The sequence below is a fragment of the Paroedura picta genome, chromosome 3 (genome assembly GCF_049243985.1).
Source record: "Paroedura picta isolate Pp20150507F chromosome 3, Ppicta_v3.0, whole genome shotgun sequence".
Classification (NCBI taxonomy): domain Eukaryota; kingdom Metazoa; phylum Chordata; class Lepidosauria; order Squamata; family Gekkonidae; genus Paroedura; species Paroedura picta.
Window position 1 is genome coordinate 76,036,430 of NC_135371.1, and position 20,552 is coordinate 76,056,981.

General features: G+C 44.9%; 1 pseudogene; it reads right to left on the reverse strand.

Moving 5' to 3' along the window:
* Window positions 1-235: 235 nt before the first annotated feature.
* On the reverse strand, window positions 236-2,250 carry LOC143831173 (uncharacterized; annotated as a pseudogene).
* Window positions 2,251-20,552: the final 18,302 nt, after the last annotated feature.

Below are 20,552 nucleotides of genomic sequence, written 5' to 3' on the forward strand. Positions count from 1 at the left end.
TTAAATGATCACATTCTTTTGGTCTTTTATATATTGACTTCATATAACGGTCTGAACGACTGTAATAAAGTTTGAATCTGAAGCAACCTAGCTAACTGACTGCACCTGGGGGAGGACTCACTCATCCTCCCTAGGAGCTGACCCAGATTGATCCCATCTACTCACACAGCGTGCCTGCAGGCTTTGGCTCCTTTCGCGTTCAGTGAAATCCACCTTTCGGCGCCTTCTGCATCTTTCAGGTGAGCTGTCCAGACTTGAGTACATTTGTGGCTGTCCCAAAGATGCCTCTTGGGAAGAGCCTGGCTGACTTGTGCTGACTTGTGCTATTTTCCCCTGGTACACATTCAGAAGCACCGCTCTGTTCTGACAGAGCTGGTTGATCTACAGCAGCTGGCTCGCCAGCAGGCACTGGTTGCTGTGGCAACACCTCTGAGACGGGAGGTGGCAGCGGGTATATGACAACCACAATAGCCAGGGCCTCCTTGTTGATCTGTGCATAGTTATACTCAGGAGATGATAATGTGTGGGAATAGAAGGCAATGGGTGCTTTCCAGCCATCAGAATACCGATTACTCAGGACGGCTCCGATGCCATAGGGTGAGGCATTGCATGCCAAGGTCAGTGGCAGGGCCTCCGAATACTGCACCAAGACGCTGTCTGACAATAGCAGGTGTTTGATGGCCTTGAACCCAGCTTGGTGATGCCTGGTCCAGGACCATGGCTTGCTTTTGTCCAGCAAATGGTGCAGTGGTTCTGCCATGGACACCTTGTTCGGCAGGAACTCATGATAAAAGTTTAGGAAGCCGAGGAAAGCCTTTAGCTCAGTCCATGAACAAGGCGTGGAAGCTTCCTTGATTGCCTGGACCTTGGACAGTGTGGGGGTGGATACCTGACATGTCCATGAGGAACTCCAGGATTTCCACTGCAGGAACACCCAGTTAACATTTCTCCTGTCAGGAATCAGGCAGATGTCAGCGAGTAAAGTCTGTGATAAAGGAGCTTCCAAGATCTCAGGCACAGCGAGGATCCAAAAGAAAGGCTTTATTAAACAGAACAAATAAAAATAGCTAACACGTGCCAAGACTCATTGAGCAAACATCTTGGCATTAACAAAGATACAACAGACATCGGTTGGTACTTATAGGGGGAACCAAGCATGGGAGGGGGCATGAGGGATCAGGATGGCGGGAAAGGTACATTTGCACAAAGTTACAAAGTTCCCAGCAGAGCCAGATGGCCCAGCCTTGATCTAAACCGATACTTTTGTTGAGTTTCCAGTGAGACTAGCAAGGTCACAAGAAAAGAGGGAGATAAGAGGGAGATAAGAAAGGGCAGCTTTGGTATGCAGCTTTCTGAGGGCAGCTTTGGTATGCAGAGGCTGCCAGGAACCAGCACAGGGATTTATGATTATATGACATGGAGGAGACCGGGAGAATGCAGCAGGAGGAGGTGGCATGAACCAGGGTTCATACCATCTCCTTCTTGACTTGGAGACCTGTACCTCCATCAAGTTTTGGAAGATCCTTGGGGCTGTGCTGACCCCGATGCGTCACAATAGTTTGTGCATCTGCGGCAGTCTTGCTGACTGGAAGTTGTTCACATGCCTGGGCAAGGTCACCTTTGTCTCCTGTGAGCGATGCCAGCAGGTAGCTGACTATAGGAACCAGGTATGCATGTTGTTGTAGGGCCTTGTTGATGGTTCATTTGCAATCTGCACAAATGCAGATGCTCCCATCAGCCTTCAACAGCGTCATGATTGAGGTTTCCCATTTGGCATGCGGCACTGGTTCCAATTAGGCGGTCCAATTCCTCGTCTATGTGTGGCTTGAGAGCAAAGGGCACTTGGTGTGCCTTCAGACGAATTGACTTGACTGTGGGGTCAAGATCAAAGGAGATCAGAAGGCCCTTGTAGCAGTCAAGTGTGCCGTTGAATGCACCCCTGAACTCAGCGCAGATAGCCTCAAGTGGTGAGGGCTGTAAGCGATGGATGCCAGAGATGATGATGCCGAGCAGGGCGAACCACTCAAGACCCAGCAGGCTGGTGTGGTGGCCCTCAACGATGACCAGCCATAAGGCGTTGGTGATTGACTCATGTTGTTCCCAGAAGGTGCCAATGCCAATGACCAAGACACGGTTCTCCTGGAAGTCAGTCAATCGCAGTCCAAGGGGGCGCAGGTGTGGAACTTGCTGGAGACGGATCTTATAGAGGGTCTCCTTCAAAATGATGGAGAAGGAAGAGTCCAGTTCCATACGACAGGAATCACCTTCTATTTTGACTGTCACATAGATCTTCCATTGTGTACTATCAATTTATTGGATTGTGATGGGTCATGATTCTTGGTAAATATCATTCAGATCTGAGTCTGAGCTGAGGCTCCAGTCATTGCGCTGGAACGTGGTGTGGTTGGACGTTTTCTTTTGTTGTTTTGGTGCTTGTCCTTGGCAGCCCTGGAACCGGTCATCTCTTGGGTGTTCCAAACCCACTGGGTTGGACAGGCAGGCCCTGGCGATGTGGCCACGCTTGCGACAGAGCTTCTACTGTACCTCTTCAAAACGGAACGTCTTCCTTGGGTACAAGCCACCATAGCTAGCGCAGGCAGTTGGCTGTTGTTTCCAGTCCCTACGTCTCTCAAATGAGGACGGTTGAACCTCTTCAATCTCCTCTTCACATGTGTTGGCCTCACAGTTGGGATTGGTGGTGTGGACTGGGGCTGTTCTTGGGCAGAGTCCGGCAGATGCGTGAACAAAGAGCCTTGGTGTTGGCTGCAGCCACCTTGAACCATGAGTGCCTCATCAAGAGCTTTCTAGAATGCTAAGTCCCACTGCGAGAACAGGTGCCTTTGAGTTTTCTCATCTCACAGGCCACACACAAGACAATCTCTCAGCATCTGCTCAACATTCTTAAATGTACAGTGGCGAGCAGCCAGTTGCAGTGCTGCCACTAACTCGGTGAAAGATTCTCTCTCAAGCTGGCTTTGGCAGTAAAAGGTGTCACTGCCAGCTTTCTGGGTTGGATCGGAGCAAGCAGGTCCTGGGCGAGGGCAGACATTCCCTTTCCACATATGCTGAGGAGTGTGCGGTGTTTCTTTGCAGGATTGATGATGTCGTTGGCTTTGAAGAAGCACTCCAATCTGGCAACATAGGACTCCCTCAGCATCATCCCCTAGGAAAGGCTTGAATTTTGGCATGGTGGCCATGGTGTGCTTGTGATTGGCCGGACGTTGGTGCTGATGCTGTGACCAATCAGTGGCCCTTGTGGCTTAAGGCGCTGCGGCAAGAACAGAAATGGCTGGAACCAGTCTCTCTGGGTTGGCATCCAAGCCAAGTGATTCAGCAAGCTGAGCCCAATCTCTCTGGGCGGCACTCAGCAGAGTTGCTCCAGCGGTCCTGGCTGAGGCATCGCAAGGTTCTCCCTTGTTGAGAGGCAAGAGCTGGAACTGTGCTCAACCGTCTAGTCCCTTGTCAAAGCGCATGAGGTGCAGCTGGGGTAGGTCTACTGGTGGCTTCGGCTGGACCATCACTTCCCAGGTGTCAAAGGCAGACAGACTCACAACAAGGCTTCTGGATTAATAGAAAACTTTAATTGGAAGTAGTTCTGAACACTCTAACATCTGAAGTCAAGGCTGATCGATACAATGAAAGCAAGCAGTTATCAATGCAAATGTCCCTAGTTCCCAGGGAGGAATATTCCCCCCCCTCACACCAGGTGCCATCCTGGGCTTCCTGCCAGACTGTCTGTGGCTCCAGCATCCTTGGTGAAACTGGCGCCTCTCTTTGTAAATAGCATAGCTCAGAGGAACATCTGCAACTAAGTGTCACAGCAGGGGAGAATGCAGTGCGAAAAAGCTCATGGTCATCAAAGAGGGGCAGAGGTTCAAAGAGACTCTTGATGCCCTAGGAAGCCTACACAGTCCTTGTGGAACTCGCATTTGGACAGTTTCGCATAGAGGTGGTTTGCCCGCAACCTGCGCAACACTTTCCGCACCAACTGCACATGCTCAGAGGGCTCTTCTGAGTACAGAGGAATGTCATCCAAATAAACCAGAGCTCTTTTGTACAATAAATCATGCATCACTTCATTAATCTCATTCATGAACACACCTGGAGCACTGGCCAACCTGAATGGCATACTGGTATACTCAAATTGCCGTAGGGGGTGTTGAAAGCTGTCAAATACTCATGCCCTTCCTTGATTCGCACCCAGTAGTACGCTTCCCTCAAGTCCAGTTTAGTAAAAATCTGTGCCTTCCCCAAATGGCTAAGCAAGTCCTTGATTAAAGCCAATGGGTAGGCGTTGGACGTAGAGACGGCATTTAAGCCCATGTAATCCATGCACAGCCTGAGGGTGCCGTCCTTTTTTACAAATAAAACAGGCGCTGCCATGGGGGAGGTAGCTGGATGGATGAACTCCTAGAGCAAAAACATGGTTCCAAAGCATGGATCCCCATGAATACATGCAATTTTACTTCTAATTACTCCCAAAGTATTACCCAATTACATATCATGGCTGTGGGTATGGACACTTTTAGCACTACAGAAATCCCCAAACGTACATCTCTGTGGCTCTGCCATGGTGCTAAGATTTGATCCATTGTGTCCTCATGGATCCTTAGAATTTTTGTGTTGTTCACCCAAAACTTAACACATATTATTTTATTTGCCTCATATTTCAGCATTAGAAGTATGGATTCACTGCTTTGAGCTGTTGCAATGGTGGAAATACATGGTTTCAAAGCATAGATCCTAAGGATTTTTGTATTAGTTCAGCCAAAATTCACAATCAGTTATCATCTCCAAACCAACAGAGGACAACACAGAAAGCATGAATCCACTGCTTCTTGGTATTACCACATCCAATATAATATTTTTTGTATCCAATTGCTTTTGGAGGACATCCATTGCACAGTCTTCTTCCTTTCTATCTGCATGCTTATAGCCCCTTTTGACATTCTGTAGTTTGACAGTAAGTCCAGTCATAGGTGATAGCAGAGCCTCTTGTGGCGCAGAGTGGTAAGGCAGCAGACATGCAGTCTGAAAGCTCTGCCCATGAGGTTGTGAGTTCAACCCCAGCAGCCGGCTCAAGGTTGACTCAGCCTTCCATCCTTCCGAGGTCGGTAAAATGAGTACCCAGCTTGCTGGGGGGTAAACGGTAATGACTGGGGAAGGCACTGGCAAACCACCCCGTGTTGAGTCTGCCATGAAAACGCTAGAGGGCGTCACCCCAAGGGTCAGACATGACTCGGTGCTTGCACAAGGGATATCTTTACCTTTTACCTTTAGTCTGATAGCGAGTCCAGTCATAGGTGTCAAGGGGTAACTTGCGAGGTGTTTAGGAGAGGACCTCATTTGCCACTTTCCCCTCCAACAAGGGGCAGCACCTTCTCTGTCCTGGTGGACCAAGCTTCCTGTAGAGATTAGGGCCCTGTCCAAACTCCCACTGTTTCGCAGTGCCTACAAAAGGGAGCTCCAATACTCGGCATTTTCTTGAGGCCAACCAACTCAACAATATCAGCTGGTCTCCCCTCAGACACCCCCTTCCATGACTGAATAATATGACTTACCTAATGGTTCTGTCAAAGTTACCATTCCAGTTGAAATATTGTTCTAATTGATGTTATGTTTGTTATGTTTGTTACTAGGAAACAGAACCTATCCCGGGCTATATTAAACAATTCCACAATAAATACAAATAAACGTTTCTTATCTCTTCTTATATATTTATGTGTATAAGCACAACCAGAACGGCCTCTAGATTAAACCGTTTTCAATTTTGTTTTCCTCAGTGGTTGTCCACTGTGACCAAAGTGTCTAAAAATGGTACTTCCACCATGTCGTGATAACCTATAAATTTAATTGTGGAATGCTGGCTATTAACCCATTGTATGAATTGTTCTATGGAGTCCGGATTTAAATAAACAAGAAAAATATCATCCAGGAATCTGGTATAAAAATTAATATCAGACTTAAATGGATTAGTAATATCGTTGTATAACCACTGGTTTTCAAGGTAAATCATAAAGAGGTTTGCGATGGTCGGGGCCATCGGGGAGCCCATAGAGACTCCATGAGTTTGTAAGTATAAATTGTCTTCAAATTCAAAGTAATTATTTTCAAAAATCAAATCCAATAAATCCAGCAAAAAGTGTGTAGATGGGATACATAATTGTCTATTGTCTAATAAATTTTGTATAACTAATCTTGCTTCTTCCAATGGAATGTTGGTATATAAGGATGTGACATCCATAGTCATTAATACTGCTCCTTTTGGTACCCTCAATTTTTCTATGAGGTTAATAAAGTGGGTAGTGTCTTTTAACAATGTGTCTTGAGTTGGAAGCAGCTTCTGAAAATGAAAATCTATAAATTTGGCTAAAGGTTCCAAGAAGGATCCACATTGTGAAATAATTGGTCTGCCTATGGGTGGACGGTCAGGTTTATGTATTTTTGGTAAAATATATATGTGAGGGATCCTTGGGTACTTGTTTTCAAGAAAAGCAGCTTCATTATTATTAATATATCCAAGTCCCAAGCCCTCATGTATTACAATCCTGATCACTCTTATGATCTCATTAATACAACTATAATTAACAGGTTTATAATATTTTCTGTCATTTAGTTGCCTGAGGACTTCATTTCTATAATCCTCTGTGTTCAGTACTACTATACCTCCTCCTTTATCAGCTGGTTTTATAGTAATGTCTGGATCAGATTGTAACTGTTGCAAAGTATTAAATTCCTCTTGGGTAAGATTAAAAGGGGCATTTCTTCTCTTGTATTTCAGTAACTCCAAATCCCTAAGTACCATTTTTTCAAAAGTGCTTATTTCAGGTACCTCTATTAAGGGTATAAATGTTGATTTTGCTCTAAATCTAACTGGCTGTGTAATCTCCGTAGACTGTGGAAAATAATATTTCAATTTAAGTAGACGTGTGAGCTTAAAAAGGTCTACTCTGGTGCGAAAGGCATTGTATTTAGGTACAGGAACAAAGGAGAGGCCTTTGTTTAAAACTTTGATTTGTGTTTCAGTTAGTGTCTTATTGGATAAATTAAAGACTATTTCTTGCGGGATCCTCTCCTGCTCCCCTGAAAATCCGATTGATATCTATTAGGTTGACGCAAGCGTCTTTGGGGTCTTAAAGCACCTCTTGGAGGTAGTGGTTCCTCACAAATGTGGTACATGTGGGGTTTGTAAGTATTTGTTACCTATCAAGGAATACAGAGCAACAGGTAATGGCTTCTATGTGAGGATCAATCGTTTTATTAACTGTTCAAGTAAAAACTTAGTATACTGTATTATATGTCCATGTGCGCAATTGTACATTGGTATTACCAGCCGTCCAATTAGGGTCCGGATCCAGGAACACCAGTCCAGACTTAGACACCGGATAACAGATGCTCCGATGGTGACTCACTTCATGGAAAAAGGATACAAACCAGAAGATTTACTATTCTTTGGACTTGAACAAATCTCAACTGTTGGACACCACAAGATGGACATCAATAAGATCTTGAGACAACGTGAAAGTTTTTATATTTACTCACTGGAAACTATGAGCCCTAAAGGCTTAAACACGAATTTGGAACTTTCTTGCTTCCTGTGAGGTAGCACCTGCAAACACAAGGACTGCAAAATGATGCTGTAATTTCTTAAACTCAAGCTAGGTATAAGATCAATAGCCTCTATAGGGGTACCTTGGAAGAAAGTTTATTATAATTTAAATCCTAACTGATAGGCTTCATGGCCAATTGGGAGAATTTAGAGCCCTTAAAATATTTTTTACATATGTTTGGAACTCTTCACTTTTAGATGAGACTGCAGCTTTAATTGGTATAGGTGTGGCATGGAGTAAGTTTCTCAGCTAGAGTATAATTACCAGAGGCAGTCTACAACCCAGTGGGATGAGTCTTTTGAACAGACCTCCCCAAACCTGAGAGCCAAAGGCCACATATATATAATATAATTTAAAGGTAAGACTTGGCCCTTTAGTATAATTTTTATAATTTTTATAAGTTTTACGATAATAGCCAAAAAGCTGGCTTTTGATTTATATATATATTAAAGAAACAATGACTGTATGTTTATAAAAATTATAGGAGGTATGTACTATTGTAGACAAGAATAATGACTATGTTCAGTTAAATATGTTCTCTTCTGTTTTGTAAAAATGGTTGATAAGCCTGTATTAATTGTATGCTTTTGTATTTTAGAAGGACAACCACTGAGGAAAACAAAATTGAAAACGGTTTAATCTAGAGGCCGTTCTGGTTGTGCTTATACACATAAATATATAAGAAGAGATAAGAAACGTTTATTTGTATTTATTGTGGAATTGTTTAATATAGCCCGGGATAGGTTCTGTTTCCCCCTTCAAGGATCGCTGCCTTGTTGTGGCAAGGGGGCTTGCGTAGTTCAGTGAAGCTATGAGCTATGCCGTGCAGGGCCACCCAAGACGGACAGGTCATAGCTGAGAGCTCTGACAAAAGGTGATCCACTGGAGAAGGCAATGGCAAACCACTCCAGTATCTTTGCCATGAAAACTCTATGGACAGTTCCAATAGGCATAACGATATGACGCTGGAAGATGAGCCCCTCAGGTCGGAAGGTGTCCAATATGCTACTGGGGATGAGCAGACGGCTAGTACGAGTAGCGCCAGAATGAATGAAGCGGCTGGGCCAAAGCCGAAAGGACGCTCAGTTGTGGAAGTAACTGGTGGCGAAAAGACAGTCCGATGCTGTAAAGATTTTTATTCCATAGGAACCTGGAACGTCAGATCCATGAATCAAGGCAAGCTGGACGTGGTTAAACAAGAAATGAGAAGACTGAACATCGACATTTTAGGAATCAGTGAACTAAAATGGACAGGAATGGGTGAATTTAATTCAGATGACCATCAGGTATACTACTGTGGACAAGAATCTCGCAGAAGAAATGGAGTAGCATTCATAATCAATAAGAGAGTAGGAAAAGCAGTCTTGGGATACAATCCCCAAAATGACAGAATGATCTCAGTTCGAATCCAAGGCAAACCATTCAACATCACAGTGATCCAGGTCTACGCCCCAACCACTGCTGCTGAAGAGGATGAAGTTGATCAGTTCTATGAAGCCCTACAACACCTTCTAGAAGCAACGCCCAAAAATGATGTGCTTATCATCATGGGGGATTGGAATGCTAAAGTAGGAAGCCAAAAGATAACCGGGATAACAGGCAAGTTTGGCCTTGGAGTACAAAATGAAGCAGGGCACAGGCTGGTAGAATTTTGTCAAGAGAATACAATGGTCATAGCAAACACTCTTTTCCAGCAACCCAAGAGACGACTCTACACATGGACATCACCAGACGGTCAACACAGAAATCAGATTGACTATGTGCTCTGCAGCCAAAGATGGAAAAGTTCTATCCAGTCAATAAAAACAAGACCAGGAGCTGATTGTGGTTCAGATCATGAGCTTCTTGTTGCAAAATTTAGGCTTAAATTGAAGAAAGTAGGGAAAAGCACTAGGCCACTCAGGTATGAACTAAATCATATCCCTGACGACTACACAGTGGAGGTGACAAATAGATTTAAGGAATTAGATCTGATAGACAGAGTGCCTGAAGAACTATGGACGGAGGTTCGCAACATTGTACAAGAGGTAGCAACTAAAACCATCCCAAAGAAAAAGAAATGCAAGAAATCAAAATGGCTGTCTGAGGAAGCTTTACAAATAGCTAAGGAGAGAAGGGAAGTGAAAGGCAAGGGAGAAAGAGAAAGATACACCCAATTGAATGCAGAATTCCAGAGAAAAGCTAGAAGAGATAAGAATGCCTTCTTAAATGAACAGTGCAAACAAATAGAAGAAAACAATAGAATGGGGAGGACCAGAGATCTTTTCAAGAAAATTGGAGATATGAAGAGAACGTTTCATGCAAAGATGGGTATGATAAGGGACCAAAATGGTAGGGACCTCACAGAAGCAGAAGAGATCAAACAAAGGTGGCAAAATTATACAGAAGAACTATACAAGAGCGAGCTTAACATCCCTGATGACCACAATGGGGTAGTTACTGACCTGGAGCCAGACATCCTGGAATGTGAAGTCAAATGGGCCTTAGGAAGTCTGAGCAACAATAAAGCTAGTGGTAGTGACAGCATTCCAGTTGAACTATTCAAAATCTTAAAGGACGATGCAGTAAAAGTGCTACACTCAATATGCCAGCAAATTTGGAAAACTCAACAATGGCCACAGGATTGGAAAAGGTCAGTTTACATTCCAATCCCAAAGAAGGGCAATGCCAAAGAATGTTCAAACTACCGCACCATCGCACTAATTTCTCATGCTAGCAAAGTTATGCTCAAAATCCTACAAGCTAGGCTCCAGCAATATGTGGACCGAGAACTTCCAGAAGTACAGGCAGGATTTCGAAGAGGCAGAGGAACTAGAGATCAAATTGCCAACATACGCTGGATCATGGAGAAAGCTAGGGAGTACCAGAAGAACGTCTACTTCTGCTTCATGGACTATGCTAAAGCCTTTGATTGTGTGGAGCACAACAAATTGTGGCAAGTTCTTAAAGAGATGGGAATACCAGAGCATCTTATTTGTCTCTTGAGAAATTTATATGCAGGTCAAGAAGCAACAGTGAGAACTGAACATGGAATCACTGACTGGTTCAAAATTGAGAAAGGAGTTCGGCAAGGCTGTATACTGTCGCCTTGCCTATTTAACTTGTATGCAGAGCACATCATGAGAAATGCGGGATTAGAGGAGTCACAAATTGGGATCAAGATTGCAGGGAGAAATATCAACAACCTCAGATATGCAGATGATACCACTCTAATGGCAGAAAGTGAAGAGGAACTAAAGAGCCTGTTGATGCGGGTGAAGGAGGAGAGTGCCAAAGTTGGCTTGAAACTCAACATCAAGAAAACAAAGATCATGGCATCCGGCCCTCTCAATTCCTGGCAAATAGAAGGGGAAGAAATGGAGATAGTGACAGATTTTATTTTCCTGGGCTCCAAGATCACTGCAGATGGGGACTGCAGCAAAGAAATTAAAAGACGCTTGCTCCTGGGGAGGAAAGCTATGGCAAATCTAGACAGCATCCTAAAAAGCAGAGACATCACCCTGCCAACAAAAGTGCGTTTAGTCAAGGCTATGGTCTTCCCAGTTGCAATGTATGGCTGCGAAAGTTGGACCATAAGGAAGGCCGAGCGTCAAAGAATTGAGGCTTTTGAACTCTGGTGCTGGAGAAGACTCTTGCGAGTCCCTTGGACTGCAAGGCGAACAAACCAGTCAGTCCTAGAGGAGATCAGCCCTGACTGCTCTTTAGAAGGCCAGATCCTGAAGATGAAACTCAAATATTTTGGCCACCTCATGAGAAGGAAGGACTCCCTGGAGAAGAGCCTAATGCTGGGAGCGATCGAGGGCAAAAGAAGAAGGGGACGACAGAGAATGAGGTGGATGGATGGAGTCACTGAAGCAGTAGGTGCAAACTTAAATGGACTCCGGGGAATGGTAGAGGACAGGAAGGCCTGGAGGATCATTGTCCATGGGGTCGCGATGGGTCGGACACGACTTCGCACATAACAACAACAAAGGTTCTGTTTTCTGTTACAATAATTTTGAACCGTCCCTTTCTTTTCGTGGTGTACTCTTATGTTTGTTACTAGGGGCAAAGTCCGTTGTATCCTGGAATACAATGGGTGCTCGAGCTTGGCGATGGAAAGAGGAAGGGGAGGGGTTGTCCAGTCTGTAAGGACATGGGGTCGAATGTGTGTGTTGTGTGGAAGGTTGCGGTGGCATGATGACAAATGAGGGCATGGGTGTGGAGATATGGGCATCAAGAACCTGTGGTTTGGAATGTTTGTTGAGTGTGGAACAGGACTGACCTTTGGGAATTGTGGCATAGTGGTTACAGATGAGCTTTCCAGAGCCATGTCTTCAGATATGTGAAGGGAATATCAGACTGGAGACTCTTCTTAGGGGGAGATTACATGGCAACCAATTCCTCCTAGTTCTGTGTTCAACGCCATTTCCCTTCTTGTGTAAATTAGGCCACAGACACCGAAATGTCCCCCTGCCCTAATCCACATGGGGTAGCCACAGTACACAGGTGTCTGTCCTGCTCCTTCTGCCTCCATTTTTTTTACGGTTGATAAAATGTTCAGACCAGGGACAGCCAACCTCCAAGTGGGGCCTGGAGATCTACTGGAATTGCTGCTCATCTCCAGACTATAAAGATCAAGTCCCCAGGCAAAAATGGCTGCTTTGGATGGGTGACTGTGTAGCATTGTATCCCACTGAGGTTTAGGGATTCCAGCCTCCATGTGGGATCTGAGAATTCCCTGAAAGTACAGGTCATCTACAGGAAGTTAAGCTGAAAGGAAAGCTCTCTCCCTCATATGCATCCCTTCAAAAGGAATGTATGTGGCCCCAGACACCCCTTGGTTGCTTGGCTGGTGATGTCTGCCCTTCTGAAGCCTGAGGCCTACTGCTGGCAACTGCAGTCCCTATTGTTGTCCACAAGGCCAAGTTGTTGCCTAATAAAAGGGGATCTCCTAGTTTCCCCCAAAGTCTCACTGTCTTTCCTGTAAAGCTAACTCCACTTGAAATTCTGGGCCACTTATACCTTTGAGTTCAGAGGACCTTCCTGGCAATTTTTTTTATTTAAAAAGCCAAGCTTGAAAAAAGTAACTTCAGTTCCCATGTCTCTCCAGCCATTTATTTGTTCACTATTTACATCTTCAAAGAGCCTCTTGTGGTGCAGAGTGGTAAGGCAGCCGTCTGAAAGCTTTGCCCATGAGGCTGGGAGTTCAATCCCAGCAGCCGGCTCAAGGTTGACTCAGCCTTCCATCCTTCCGAGGTCGGTAAAATGAGTACCCAGCTTGCTGGGGGGTAAACGGTAATGACTGGGGAAGGCACTGGCAAACCACCCCGTATTGAGTCTGCCATGAAAACGCTAGAGGGCGTCACCCCAAGGGTCAGACATGACTCGGTGCTTGCACAGGGGATACCTTTACCTTTACCTTATTTACATCTTCAGGCTGTAAATATTCTTTATTTAGATCTTCCTGCATTTTCCAGACTCACAGGACTGATGTTGGTTGGTCTGTCTGCCTGTCTGTCTGTGCCCCAAATTACACACAGTTGCTGGTAAGTGCTGGCCAAAGCCCATAGCCCAGAAGGGACACACCCGCACCACTCCACCCCAAACACAGTCTGTGAGCCTCTGCCATCTTCTCTAGATTGCTGCTCATCTCTGGATTATAATGATCAGCTCTGCAGGCAAATATGGCTACTGTGAAGGCCAGATTCTGAGGCATTGTATAATTTTGATGCAAGTCCCACCTCCAAACCTCCAGGAATATTTCCAACCCAGGGGTAGCCAACCTCCAGCTGGGGCCTGGAGAGCTCCTGGAATCACAACTCATCTGCAGAGTATAAAAATAAACTCCCCAGGCAGAAAGGGCTGCTTTGGATATTGGACAGGGTTGTTGTGGAGAAGAAACTTCCCATACAGATTGTTCTTAAGTTGGAACACTTGAGGGCTACTGCACAGGCCTAATTGTAACATTCAACAATTTCCCTCACTTTGCCTAAGACCACTGATGGAGCTGGCAGGAGGCTGATGAGTGCTCTCCCTCCCCTCCCCTTTCTGGTCTGCTGTGAAGGAGCCTCTAACAGCCCCCAACTTAGGGGAGGGAGGTGTTTCCTTCCAAGAGCAACGCAGGCGAGTCTGTGGGGGGAGGTTTCCCCTTCTGCCTAACAGTTGGATGACAGGAAAGACCCTTCTCACTTAAAATACTGCTCTGGCTGGCCTCATTGTTGGAGGGAAGAAACAGCAAAGCTGTTTATTCTGCGTGACTCTACACATTTGAGGTCTACTGCACAGGATTGTTGTGCAGATGAAACAGGAGGTAAAAGAACCTCTGCAACAGCATCCATTGGACTGGGAATTGGGCTGGGAAGTCCTCACACCACCTCCGTGATGTGGCGTGAGGGCTTCCCAGCCTAAGAGGGAAAGGAGGCCACCCCCCACCAGACCATTTACTGTGTCCCTGTCAGCAGATAGGGGCTAACTAGCTGTAAGCTTGCCAGATTGCCTCAGGTTGGGCTGGGGGTGGGTGGGCTGTGTCGCCTCCCTATTGGTCCAAAGTCCAGGGGACTTTGCACCTTCCAACTGGTCCAAAGATCAGACTGGCCCCCACCTACTCTCCGCCCACCTAGGCCTTAGCTTTTTATATTATACAGCAATGATATACAGCAATTATGTTCTTTTTAACTACCCTATGACATTCTATGTAAACCAGCCAGAGCTGTATGGAAGGGGCAGTAGAAAAATCTTAAATAAATTGTCTGCAACCCCTAGTTCCTGACCCTTCTCACCTCCTGTTGTATTTTGCTTTATTGTCAATACACTTAGCCTCCATTACAAGCATCATAATAAGATGCCAGGGGGACTGATTTAACACACTGTACATGAAGGTGCTCCCAAAAAGTATCCCGAGTCTTTATGGGAGTCTTTATACAAATGCAATAAATAAAATAATAAAATTTTATGAGTTCAAATCCTCTGGGCTGGATGAAATGCACCCAAGAGTGCTCAAAGAACTTTCCAGAGAACTTGCACAACAGGTTGACATAGACAGAGAGGTTGTCAATAGAATCATAGAATCATAGAATCATAGAGCTGGAAGGGGCCATACAGGCCATCTAGTCCAACCCCCTGCTCAACGCAGGATTAGCCCTAAGCATCCTAAAGCATCCAAGAAAAGTGTGTATCCAACCTTTGCTTGAAGACTTCCAGTGAGGGGGAGCTCACCACCTCCTTAGGCAGCCTATTCCACTGCTGAACTACTCTGACTGTGAAAAACTTTTTCCTGATATCTAGCCCATATCGTTGTACTTGAAGTTTAAACCCATGACTGCGTGTCCTCTCCTCTGCAGCCAGCAGAAACAGCATCCTGCCCTCCTCCAAGTGACAACTACCTCCAGTCTGATGAAACACCATTGACAACAACTCTTTGAGTGCGGTTCTCTAACCAATTCCCTATCCACCTAACTATCTGAAAATCCAGATTGCAGTCCTTCAACTTATCCATCAGAACATCATGGGGAACCTTGTCAAAAGATTTACTAAAATCCAAGTAAATGACATCAACTGAATTTCCCCAATCCAGCAAACCTGTTACTTGGTCAAAAAAGGAAACTAGGTTGGTCTGGCAGGACCTGTTGGAGACAAATCCATGCTGACTTCCTTGGATCACCAAATTGTCCTCCAGATGTTTGCAGATCGCTCGCTTTAATATCTGCTCCATTATCTTCCCCACAACAGAGGTCAGACTCACTGGTCTGTAGTTTCCTGGGTCATCCTTCCTCCCTTTTTTGAAGATCGGAATAACGTTTGCTCTTTTACAGTCCTCCGGGACATCTCCAGTCCTTAAAGAGGTTCCGAAGATGATGGACAAGGGCTGTGCAAGTTCTCTGGAAAGTTCTTTGAGTACTCTCGGGTGCATTTCATCTGGACCAGGGGATTTGAACTCATCCAGTGCAGCTAAATGCCTCTCGACAACCTCTCTATCCATGTTAACCTGCCACCCAGACACTATCCTTTGGCTACAGCCATCTCTAGATGTGCCTAAACACTTTGACCTGTGGGAAAAAACTGATGTAAAATAGGCACTAAGCCTTTCTGCTTTCTCTGCATCTTTCGTTAGAGTTTGTCCATCAGCACCCAACAGTGGGCCTATTGCCTCCTTGACTTTACGTTTGCTCCTCACATAACTGAAAAATCTTTTCTTGTTACAATGGGCTTCCCTGGCCAATCTTAGCTCACTCTCAGCTTTGGCCTTTCTTATGATTGATCTACAGTGCCTAGTAACCTGTAGGTACTCTTCTTTAGAGCTCTGTCCTTCCCTCCATTTCCTGAACATTTTCCTTTTCTTTCTTAGTTCCTCTTGAAGTTCTCTGTTCATCCAAATAGGCTTCTTAGAGCTCCTGCAGTGTTTTCGTCTTTCTGGAATAGTCATTGATTGAGCATGCAATAGCTCTTGTTTGAGTAGCGCCTACCCTTCACATGCTCCCTACCCTTCCAGCATTCTCGTCCATGGTATGACACTCATCATGTCTCTGAGTTTATTAAAGTTTGCCCTACGAAAATCCAACATCCGCGTCTGGCTACAAGCTTCCTTGGCTCCCCATCTCAAAAGGAATTCTATGAGGACATGGTCACTTCCCCCTAGGGTCCCCACCTCCTTCACCTCATCCACCAACTCTTGCCTGTTGGTCAGTATTAAGTCCAGTATGGCTGAACCTCTTGTGGGTTCATCTACCATTTGATAAATGAAATTGTCAGCCAGGCAGGTCAGAAACTTGCATGACTGAGGACGCTTCGCAGAGTTAGTTTCCCAGCACACATCTGGGAAATTGAAGTCACCCATGATGACAAGGTCCTGCCGTTTGGATATTTTCTCAAGCTGCTCACAAAGTGCAGCATCCACATCCTCTCGTTGGTCAGGCGGTCGGTAGCAGATACCAACCACCACATTGTTTGTTTTCCCCTCACTTATTTTCACCCAGATGCTTTCCACTGCAGATATGCTCTCCTTCACTAGAATTTCCTGACAGGTAAGCCCTTTCCTCACATACAGTGCCACTCCTCCACCTCTTCGATCTATTCTGTTTTTTCTGAACAGTTCATATCCATCCACCATTACATTCCAGTCATGAGAATCATTCCACCAAGTTTCTGTGATGCCTACTAGATCATACCTTTCCATCAGCATGAGAAGTTCCAGCTCTTCCTTTTTATTGCCCATGCTTCGGGCGTTAGTATAAAGACAACTTGATAGTCTTTTTTAACAGGAGCGATGGTATTCAGGGACATGTCATTCGTTCCCACATGGACCATCACAAATGGGTAGCGATCCGTAGATTTGAGGAGTTTGGGTAGCCTTTCTGAAACATCTTTAATTTTCGCCCCTGGCAAGCAACACACCTCTCGGGTTAGGGGGTCGGGCCCAGCCACATGGCGATCCATTCCTCTTAGCAGGGAGTCTCCAATTACCAGTACTCTCCTTTTTTTTTTTCTTCTCAACTCCATTTCCTTCTGTCCCCGTGGCCTCTTCCCTTTGTCTTAGAGTTTGTTTTGGGACCTCTTCCCTTGTTGACCCTTGCACCTCCTCTGCAAGGGCCTGAAATCTATTCTGGAGCTCCAAAGGCCCCGAGAACTGTCTCGCCCTTCGCCGTTCAGTCTTTTTCCGAACTGCCTGCAGAGGCTCCCTATTGTGGTCAATCTCCTTGTCCTCTTCAGGACTGGTTGTATTCTCTTTATTCTCTTTATTCCATGTTGCAGAGCTCTGGACTACGAACTCCTCCCCTTTCTTACTTTGGGTCAGAGTAATAATTCTGTTTTCTAGTCCCCTAATCTTTTCCTCCAAAAGTCTTACCAGCTTACACTTGGGGCAGCTGTAGTCCATCTTGTCTTCTGGGAGGAAGTCAAGAGGCATTTAGCTGCACTGGATGAGTTCAAGTCCCCTGGGCCAGATGAAATGCACCCAAGAGTGCTCAAAGAACTTTCTGGAGAACTTGCACAGCCCTTGTCCATCATCTTCAGGACCTCTTTAAGGACTGGAGATGTCCCAGAGTACTGGAAGAGAGCAAACGTTATTCCAATCTTCAAAAAAGGGAGAAAGGATGACCTGGGAAACTACAGACCAGTGAGTCTGACCTCTGTTGTGGGGAAGATAATGGAGAAGATATTAAAGCGAGCGATCTGCAAACATCTGGAGGACAATTTGGTGATCCAAGGAAGTCAGCATGGATTTGTCTCCAACAGGTCCTGTCAGACCAACCTGGTTTCCTTTTTTGACCAAGTGACAGGTTTGCTGGATCGTGGAAATTCGGTTGATGTCATTTACTTGGATTTTAGTAAAGCTTTTGATAAGGTTCCCCATGATGTTCTGATAGATAAATTGAAGGACTGCAATCTGGGTTTTCACATAGTTTCATGATTCTCATGACTGGAATGTAATAATGGATGGATATGAACTGTTCAGAAAAAACAGAATAGATCGAAGAGGTGGAGGAGTGGCACTGTATGTGAGGAAAGGGCTTACCTGTCAAGACATTCTAGAGAAGGAAAGTATATCTACAGTGGAAAGCATCTGGGTGAAAATAAGTAAGGAGAAAACAAACAGTGTGGTGGTTGGTGTCTGCTACCGACCGCCTGACCAACGAGAAGATGTGGATGCTGCACTTTGTGAGCAGCTTGAGAAAATATCCACGCGGCAGGACCTTGTCATCATGGGTGACTTCAATTTCCCAGATGTGTGCTGGGAAACAAACTCTGCGAAGCGTCCTCAGTCATGCAACTTTCTGACCTGCCTGGCTGACAATTTCATTTATCAAATGGTAGATGAACCCACAAGAGGTTCAGCCATACTGGACTTAATACTGACCAACAGGCAAGAGTTGGTGGATGAGGTGAAGGAGGTGGGGACCCTAGGGGGAAGTGACCATGTCCTCATAGAATTCCTTTTGATATGGGGAGCCAAGGAAGCTTGTAGCCAGACGCGGATGTTGGATTTTCGTAGGGCAAACTTTAATAAACTCAGAGACATGATGAGTGTCATACCATGGACGAGAATGCTGGAAGGGAAGGGAGCATGTGAAGGGTGGGCGCTACTCAAACAAGAGCTATTGCATGCTCAATCCATGAATATCCAAGAAAGACGAAAACACTGCAGGAGCTCTAAGAAGCCTATTTGGATGAACAGAGAACTTCAAGAGGAACTAAGAAAGAAAAGGAAAATGTTCAGGAAATGGAGGGAAGGACAGAGCTCTAAAGAAGAGTACCGACAGGTTACTAGGCACTGTAGATCAATCATAAGAAAGGCCAAAGCTGAGAGTGAGCTAAGATTGGCCAGGGAAGCCCATTGTAACAAGAAAAGATTTTTCAGTTATGTGAGGAACAAACGTAAAGTCAAGGCTTTACAAACGTAAAGTCAATACACCCACTGTTCGGTGCAGATGGTCAAACTCTAACAGAGGATGCAGAGAAAGCAGAAAGGCTCAGCACCTATTTTAGATCCGTTTTTTCCCACAGGATCAAGAGGGATCAATTATTTTTCTGTGTTAATTAACTCAGTGGCACTGGAACTATTTTTTGGGAAGTTGAGAATGCTCATTATATCATTGAATTGAAAATCTGTTAACTTTGCTTGCAACATTTACTGGGAAGAGGGAAGCTAAGAGTAAATTTAAAAAGAATGTTGTCCTTGCCACAAATTCTTCCCTGTTAAAAGAATTGTTGTGAACTTGGATTTTGGAACTTTGTACAGGTTCAGAGGCAAGGTTTCCTTGGGGGAACTGAGAATATTTCCTCGTCTTTAAAGACAAGAGGTGAAGCTGGGTTACTGGATCTGCTGTATTTTCTTTTCAATTTATTATCTGTTTGGCTTTGGAAATCCAGTGCATTATGCAAATAGGTTTTTACATTTAAAAGTTCACCCTGGAATTCTTTGTTTTTCTTATCAAGATCCTTAATTTCCAAATATTGTTTCTGGGCAAGTGTTTTAAATTTCTCTATTTCCTTCTGCCAGTACTTTGAGGGTTCAGAAGAAATTTCTATGGGGTTAGTTTTCTGTAGCTCACATCTAAGTATGTCTCTGTTCCTCTTCTCTCTAATGGTCTTTACAAAACCAATCTGAGTACAGATGTTGGTTGGTCATGATACTGGGACATGTCTGCTCCAATATTCCTAAGTTCCTGCCATAGAAAAGTCCTGTTACTGATTCTTTTATTGCGCTGCTGATGGGCAGAATTTCTAGTCTGGAAGTATTTAGGTTTGAGATTAGTTGGGGGGAAATTATTTGAAGGGAAACCATTTTGTGGCTTACTCCTTTCTCCTGGCTTTTGTTTGCTCCAGGCATTAGGTGGCTGCGGGGAGCGATTGTCTCTATTCCTGATTAAAGCAGTTCTCCCTCTTGATCCTGTACTGAGAGTGGAGACCACTGTTTACCTGAATGTTTAAATTTTTGGAATCCTGATTTCTACATAACTGAGTTAGTGGGCAACTCAAGAGTACCTGATTCTGTAAGCTTTTCTGCAATGGAGAGCTGTTTCTGGATTTCCTGCCTCTCACTTCTGAGTGTAAGGGAGCTGCATTTTCCCCTTGGGGTTCTATGGACATTTTGGGGGTTATTACTTCTGGCAGAGGCTCATAAGGCAGAATGGGAAAAGTCTCTGTATGAATTTTGGCAACTAGAGCCCTCTGGAGCTCTAACTGTTTTTCAAGAAGCTTCATTTTTCTATGGCATGTCTCATGGCTTACTTGAGCATGCTGAACGTTAGCTTGGGAAAGTAAATACTGGGCAGCATGTTGTGTTTGGGTGAGCTGGTGACTTAGGTCTCCAACCTTTTCTTCTGCTACTTGAGCTCTGTAAGTGGCGGTTTCTAATTGTTCTAGCATTTTTTGGAGCTCTGATGCCAGTCTGACCTTGCCAGCCCTGAGATCTTCATTCTGGGCTTGGAGCAGGTGATTTTCAGTTTAAGGCTGTGTTCTCCA